Below are 7,866 nucleotides of genomic sequence, written 5' to 3'. Positions count from 1 at the left end.
TCAAGGGTTTTAGATTGTTTTGTAAAGAATGGGTCCGGGATCAAATTTACGCATGAAATTCCTCAGCATAACACACTACAATTTTTGGACTTACTGCTGGTTTTTGAAAAAGACCACGTGTGCTGGCAATACTGCCCTCGGAGCGAGAAGCCCCTGTTGAACTATAGGTCTTGCCACTTGAAACTAGTAAAAAACGGTATAGTAACCAGGTGCATGAGTATGGCGTCAGAGAAATCCTGTTCTCACAAAATGAAGACTAGCCTCGCGCCCAGGTACACCGCTGTAAGTAGGCCGGTTTCCCAGATTCAGTTCTTGTGTCCTGGGCGGAAGGGATCCTGAAAAAATTGAAAACCCCTGAACGTGACTCTGAGCAGCGCTCCAGTCTGGACGGTAGAACAAAGAATATAGCTGTAATGCCGTACGTCCCTTTCGCACAGATTTAAGAAAACGGGGCCAAGTATGGTGTCAACGTTGTGTTCTCGGCTCCTAATAAGGTAGGCAAGGTGGGGGCAGCTGTTCAAAGGAAGAGAGATGGAATGGGCATGAAATCAGGGTGTAAAATTAACCGTGCAAACAAGTTCGTCTCGTGTAAGGTTGCTGTAGTCTACCAGATTTCCCTGTCCTGTGGCCGTACTTTTATTGGCCAGACAGGTCGTTGCATTAATGTACGGCTTTTGGAGCACCAAAATTCTTTGGGAAAGTTGCCCCACCGCGGTGGATCAGTGGTTATGGTGCTGGGCTGCTCACCCGAAAGACGCGCGATCGATCCCGGCCGCGACGGCTGAATTTCGAGAGAAATTCTAGAGGCCCGTGTGCTGTGCGATGTCAGTGGACGTTAAAGAATCCCAGGTGATCGAAATTTCCGGAGCCCTTAAAGGTGCACTGAAGAGGACTCTGAACATGTCTTTTTGTCGCGGGAACTCGATCTACACGTTCCTAGCATTCTTAGAAACAGTGACTTATTGCCTTGCGTGGCCGATTTCCCCAGTTAAATCGAATTAATGTCCGGCTCCCGCCTTTTTTTTGAATTCTGCCTCGTACGGTGGGCGGAGTCGACCAAAGTGTGGAGCGCCTTTCACCCAGTCCTGTGGAGGCTTTGCTTTCGCTTTATTTTGTTTTTTAGGTTTCCATGAATAAATAGTTTCATTCGCAGATAATATAGGCGCAAAATAAGCCTGGAGAAATAAAAATACGCGCGGACTATTTGCTACTACGGACTACTACGTATTACTCCGCCGATGGCAGAGCGGCAAGCCGCCACGGGACTGGGTGAAAGGCGCTCCACGCGTTGGTCGACTCCGCCCACCGTACGAGGCAGAATTAAAAAAAAAAGGCGGCAGCCGGACGTTAATTCAATTTAATTGGGGAAATCGGCCACACAGGGCAGTAAATCGCAGTTTCTAAGAAAGCTCGGAACGTGTAGATCGAGTTCCCGCGGCAAAAAGACAAGTTCAGATTCCTCTTCAGTGCACCTTTAACTACCGCATCCCTCATAGCCTGAGTTGCTTTGGGACGTTAAACCGCAACAAATGAAACCAATGTTTGGGAAAGTGTTCAACAAACTTGGCGAAGCACTGTCTCGAGTGTAACTGCACCCCGTTTCTCGTTGACACCGAAGTCTTGTTCATCCATAATGATCGTAGCACAAGGGAAGTAGAAGAGTCATTTCGTATCTTGAGAAAAGGAAACAGATGTGTCAGCCAGCCTTCAGTAGCATTGACCTCTAAGGAAATGAAGTTGCTATACAGTGGTTAGCACCAATAGTCACACGTGCGATTACGAGACATTTTATTACCTGACAAGTGTATTTTTGAGCAAGCGCATGCGCGCGCTTTCTTGACGCCCTGCCTTAAAAAGCAGCGTGTTTTTTCCTATAAACGCCGTTGCAAGTTCAGCGCCGTGTGTGTCTTCTCTCCGTTCTTGTCCTGTGTCTTTGCGCTGTTTTATTACAAGGTGTCTCACATATCTGGGCGGAGGTGTCGGGAATAATTTCCACCACTTGGGGATCATTAAGGTGCACTGACGTCGCACAGCACACGGCCTCCATCGTAACGCGGTTGCCGCGGCCAGGTTCGAGCCCTAGTATTCCGGATTAATTTTGACCACCTATGGCTCTGTACCGTACGTTGACGTCGCACAGGACGGGGGCGCCTTTTCTGTTTTGCATCCACCGAAACGCGGCCGTCGCGGCCGGGTTCGAACCCGGGTTATCCGGCTTGGTAGGCGGGCGGGCAACCGCAAGTGGTTTTAATCAACCACTCTGCACAGCGGCGTATGAAAACGCAGTGAAGTTTAGAACACTGCTACCCGAAATAAACTGAACGTGCATATTTTCGAATCCAATTTATCAGAAATATAAGCGTAAATAAAATACGTGATGCTCACATGACAGAATGTTTTCAGTTTTTTAAGGGCAATTATATTTTTTCGCCACTCCACGTGCCAACAGTGAATCGAATGACGCCGTTTGAAGTGTGAAATGACCTGAAGCAAGCAATAGTATTCAGAGGCCACACTAAGGTGAAATAAGACTCATACTTTCCTAATTTATTTACAAAACGAGAACAGAAACCTGGGCAAGTTGGAACGGATTCATCACAAAGGAGCTCGAAACACAGGTCGTAGTGGAAGAAACAAGAGACGACACGAGCGCTCGTGTCGTCTCTTCTTTCTTCCACTACGCCCTGTCGTTCGCGCTGCTTTATTATGAATTATTTACATCGGCGGAGAGAAATACGAAGCCTTTGAGTGCCACGTGAATGTTAAAAAAAAACAGCCTTCAACACGTTCGTTGTATGTACTGGACTTTTCTGCAGAAGACGAAGACAGAGGTCTCAGTAGTTCGGATATGCATCAACATGTTAGCCAGTCTTTCGAATACTAGAAGGTTAGAAGCATCCACTTTTAACACTGTAGAGTCGGGTGCATGTTTCGCTGCCCCAAGCCTGAGGCGTGTCTTGAAGGGCAGTACGAGCAGGCAGCAGAGGCGGATTTGGGCACTAGCATCACAACTTCAACATTAGTTTTCGAATAAAACAAAAAGTGCTCAGTTTAATCAAGTTGATCTATTTGCGTGCTTGAATTCACTGTATTCTATATATTTACTAGGATCACCACTGTATGCCGTTTGCGGCTAAGTACAGAGCTAGAAAGACATTTAGAGTCGTTCAGAGTTTACTTTTTTGCATAATTTGCCTTCGGTTTGGTCCTGTATATTTGATAACTTTGTTCATGTTCTGAAGAGCTTTGGCAAGTACATATATTTAGTACTGTAAGAAAAAAAATATATCTCGAAAAATTCAATCCCTGAGATGTACTTTTTTTAGAATTTTGTATTCATATCAAAATGCGCGGATTTGGTGTGAGCTTGTGACCTTTGGGAGGAGGAATGTCGTTCAGTTAGTTGGAATACCTTAAGGCAAATGCGTAAAACAGATGATTTTCATAAATTAATTTCCTGCCCTAGCTTTTGATTATTACGGCGATGACGGCGAGAAAATATTTTTATCTTCGAAAACAGGAAAATTATCCTATTGCCGCGATGAGCCGCGATTTTTTAAACAGAAATCTGAGGTGATTTAGTATAGATTCAGAACAACCTGAACTCCTAGTGGAGAGTCGCAGCTATGAACGCAACGTGACCGCTTGCACGACAGCCCTGTTCTCACGGGCTCTAGGATAGAACATCGGCGACTAAATTCGTTGTTTTTGCTGGTATAGCGTCCAGTAAAGAGTGAGGAGGTTTTGAGTGGCACAAAAAAGAAAAGAGCGAGAACTTCTGCTTCAGCGCCTGCGGGCACCATGGGTGGGAGACGGGCATATCGGGTGAGGGAGGCTAAGGGGTTTGAAAAGCATTTCATAATTTTCTTTATTTGGCATAGCAGGACTGAATGAGTGCTGACGCTGGTCTTCCTGTCGAATGGCTGCTCTACAAACACTCGCTTCTTGTATTTAGTAGCCGTGGCATCCACCGATGAGGGGGGAGTCACTTTAGTCAAGGGACAGTTGCGGGTGCAGCATCCTGCAGGAAAAATCTGAAGGATACAAACTGTGAGCGACTTGCCTCTCGAGGTCACAAGTCATCACTGGTTACTAAACATGATGTCAGTTGACCCACTGATTCACATTCAGCAGAAAATTCCTTTCCCGAGTACTAGATTTCTGCATTTGAAAGAGACCAGACATGTACTTAGAAATTAATTTCTAATAAAGCACAGAATGAGGCACACAAGCGTACGGAAGTGGAAGTAGTTAGTAACAAGTGATTTAACTTTGCTTTCTAGCTGCTCTATGGGCCGTTCTTACTTTCAGTTTTTCATGTACCTCTTCTTGTGTTATCAGTATGTAGTAAATTCTTGCGTCAAAGCAGTTCCGTTCTTGTAATCTTATTGCAGCCACTTCCAAAGTAGCTCTGCTATGACATTCCATTCCTACTTGCTGGAGCTTTTTGGCACACTATGTATTTCATTCTGACTCTGCTTTTATTCCCGTTGAATTGCGATAGGGTTTATGGGGTGACACAGGAAACCGTAGACTTGAGGGTTAAGGCGAAAAGGAAGACGACTTGCATCCAATGCTTGTTTTTGCGAAAATCTAACATGTCCAGCATTCTCGGACAAAAGTTTGAAAATTGTGAAATTGTAAGATACTGTTATGTATTTATTCAAGATAATGACCCATTCTTTTGATATGTAAGTAAATCTTTCTTTTATAGTGTTTCCATCGATCGTATCGAAGTGTTAGTACTGCCTCAGAAATCCAATGGGGAACGCTTCTGATGATAGCGAAAAGGTTAATAACAAGAAAACTGAAGACTGCCGTCGGATGATGTGCTGATATATTGATTGTAGTGAAATCTAAGATTATGCGAAAAAATTGCATTAATAAATGGTTTCCCATCCTAAAATGCTTTCGTCCAGAATTGCTGGGTATTAGTACTGCTCTTTGTGAAGAGGCTGACGACTGTCGGCGGCAAAACACGCAACATTTCTTTCCTTACATAACTGGTCTCAAAGATGGATTAACGTTTTCCCGACACCCGATTAGACTTGTGCCATCAAGACTGCTTGAAAATAGCGCGGCGAGTACCGTTTACAAGCGGCCATTGCTAGAGCTTAGGCTCACGGAACCGGCTGACAAAAATTGTCTCCACGTCACTGCTGATTACTTGCGCAAACGCCAAGCCGTTGCAATTTCTGTATATTCTTTAGGAGCAGTTAAGCTCACAAAAGTGTCCTGTTAAGTGGGCATAGCCTCGTCATCATCACCAAGCGGTAATCTGTCTATACTAGAAAACTTCACATCGCGATTAAGATCTCTTTGAGCGGAATGCAGCTCCTTTACAAAATCCACTGCTAGTTGTGACAGCAATTCCGGCTTGTGAATTGGTTCTTGCCCTGGTTCAGCTATTCAGTCGAGATCTTCCTTGTCTAGGTAGTTCTTACAAGGTCATTGTGATTAATTTTGACAGCTATAGTTGTTAAGTGGCAGGTTGTCCTATATTTAAAAAAATTGCGAAGGTTAGAGATAATAATTGCCGACAACCTCATTAGAAAAGCATGGCTATGCTGCACAATTTCGAGCAACAATTTGCCAAATTAGGCGGAAGCATCCTTATGTACCCGCGGGTGAAACACCGGGCAGAAACTTTGGCCTGGCTTTCAACTGGCCCTTGTTTCCCAGACCTAGGTCAACCGTAGGCGTAATCAAAAGGCACCAATAAAGTTTGCTATCTGTCTTCTCTCTCTTGGTGCTCGACCTAATCAGGGCGAAATGCTCAGGAAACGGCGCTTTGACCTTGCCTTGTGTAGACGAAGACACTGTCTGTAAAGGTACCCTTTGACCACAGATGCTCTTGCGCTATAAAACCATCATCATCATCATCGTCGTTAAGATAAGCCAAAAAACACCAAGTAGGTCATTACAGTGCCAGGTGTGTGAAAGCTGAGGTACGTAATTTTAACAGTTTACATGTCCCCACGACATTAAAACGTGTCGGTGACAACGTACACAAATTTATCACCTGAAATATTTTGTTATCCACACTGATAAAACTCTGTGTCACAGATTGCACCGGACAAATTTGATTTTGACATCAATTTGGTTGGTTGGTTTATGGGGTTTAACGTCCCAAAGCGACTAAGGCTATGAGAGACGCCGTAGTGGAGGGCTCCGGAAATTTCGACCACCTGGGGTTCTTTAACGTGCACTGTCATCGCACAGTACACGGGCCTCGAATTTCTCCTCCAAAGAAATTCAACCGCCGCGGCCGGGATCGAACCCGCGTCTTTCGGGACAGCAGCCGAGCACCATAGCCACTGAGCCACCACGGCGGCTTGACATCAATTTCACACGGTACAGACTAGATGTGTGCAAATCTTTTATTTTTCTTAAATACCACCGGAATGACAGAAGGATTTATTGCTCTTAATATCCTAAACTAAGACTGTCGGTTTTTAAGTCGTGCCTTGGTGGCGAACACTGTAGCAATCCGATCATACCACTACTCTTTCAACATATGTATATTGGGACAGTTCTGAACGGAAAGCTTGTCCTTTCGCTGGCATCGAAATTCCGGCATGGACGAGATGGAAACCGCGAAAATCAAACCCGCGCACCTCGGCGGCAAAGTTGCAACCACGAACTATTACTATTCAGTGTTACAACGCCATGGCCCATCAGCGCCAGCTGCAATACACATCTAGCATCTTCATGTTGTAATATGTTGCAAAATTTCATTTCCGAAATTAGTCAGGGAACAGAAATTTCTTACTCGATTGATTCCTTCCGAAAGAAAGCCGCCTGAGTAAACGGTACGTATAAAGGATGTTGTGGATGCAGCTCTAGAGATAACGAACGCCAAACCGGCGCTGCAGGCGATACATTCCGCAAGAGGCAGCGGATACCGCTCTGCTAGTTGCCCCAGCGACCGCCTACAAAACAAAATAGATAAGAGCCCGCACAGCGAGGGCGAAAAAATTGCAGTTTTTCAGGCGGCGGGGCAGCGAGCGCACGTGAAGAGTGATGCCTCCTGCAGCTGCCCAGTACACGCTCGTCGGCTTCAGCCCGGACCTCGACTGGAGGCCTCTGAGTTTCGTGAAGACCATTCCGACGAACAGGGTGTGCAGTGCTTGCGGACTGGTGCGCAAGAGTACCGCGTTGCTGCCCTGCATGCACGTGCTGTGCGACTCGTGCTACAAGCAATGCGCCCAGGAAGAGATGCACGTCTGTCCGCTCGATGGCTACGAGTGGCACGACGAAGAGGACGTCGACTGGAGGGACTTTCCTCTAGATGAGTTGCAGAGACGAGAGGTTAGTCACGGAACTTACGCCCTTCTCTTTATCTTTTACTATCGTTCCCCGTTTCTATTTGGCATGAAAAAAGTATAATAATGTTTGCAAAAGAAGTTGCAGTGCCACACGCGGGACATGAAATAGGCAGACGGAACCACTCGCTCTGACTGCTTACCGAAAACTTTCGCTCCATTTTTGTACAGCGAAGTATTGCGGTGTGCCATGGTAGCGCATGCTTTCGTCTGTTATTTTCTTCTCCGGTGTGCTCCGCTTTGAATTCCCGAGAGTACTTGCCTTAGCTCACGATGTCCACGTCAAAATATATCCATGCATTGAATAGAAACCAGCCCCCGACAGGAGGGTTTGCGGGATCATTCAAACGAGGACACCGCGGAACGATTTATGTGTGTCCTAACCTTAACACGGCCCGCACCAAGACGGCGTCTGGAAATCTTCACCACGCAAAATGTGTTCCGTGCTCTTTAATTCGGGATCGTCACAACAGAAGTTAACCTTTGCTTTTCATTTTCACGCAAAACAATCAAGTTATTTGCCTTCTTTGGCAATTTCGCT

Source organism: Amblyomma mixtum, chromosome 9 (genome assembly GCF_055824585.1).
Source record: "Amblyomma mixtum isolate Tamu chromosome 9, ASM5582458v1, whole genome shotgun sequence".
In the NCBI taxonomy this organism is placed as follows: Eukaryota; Metazoa; Arthropoda; class Arachnida; order Ixodida; family Ixodidae; genus Amblyomma; species Amblyomma mixtum.
The sequence above is the reverse complement of the archived record's forward strand: the minus strand, read 5'-3'. Positions refer to the sequence as shown.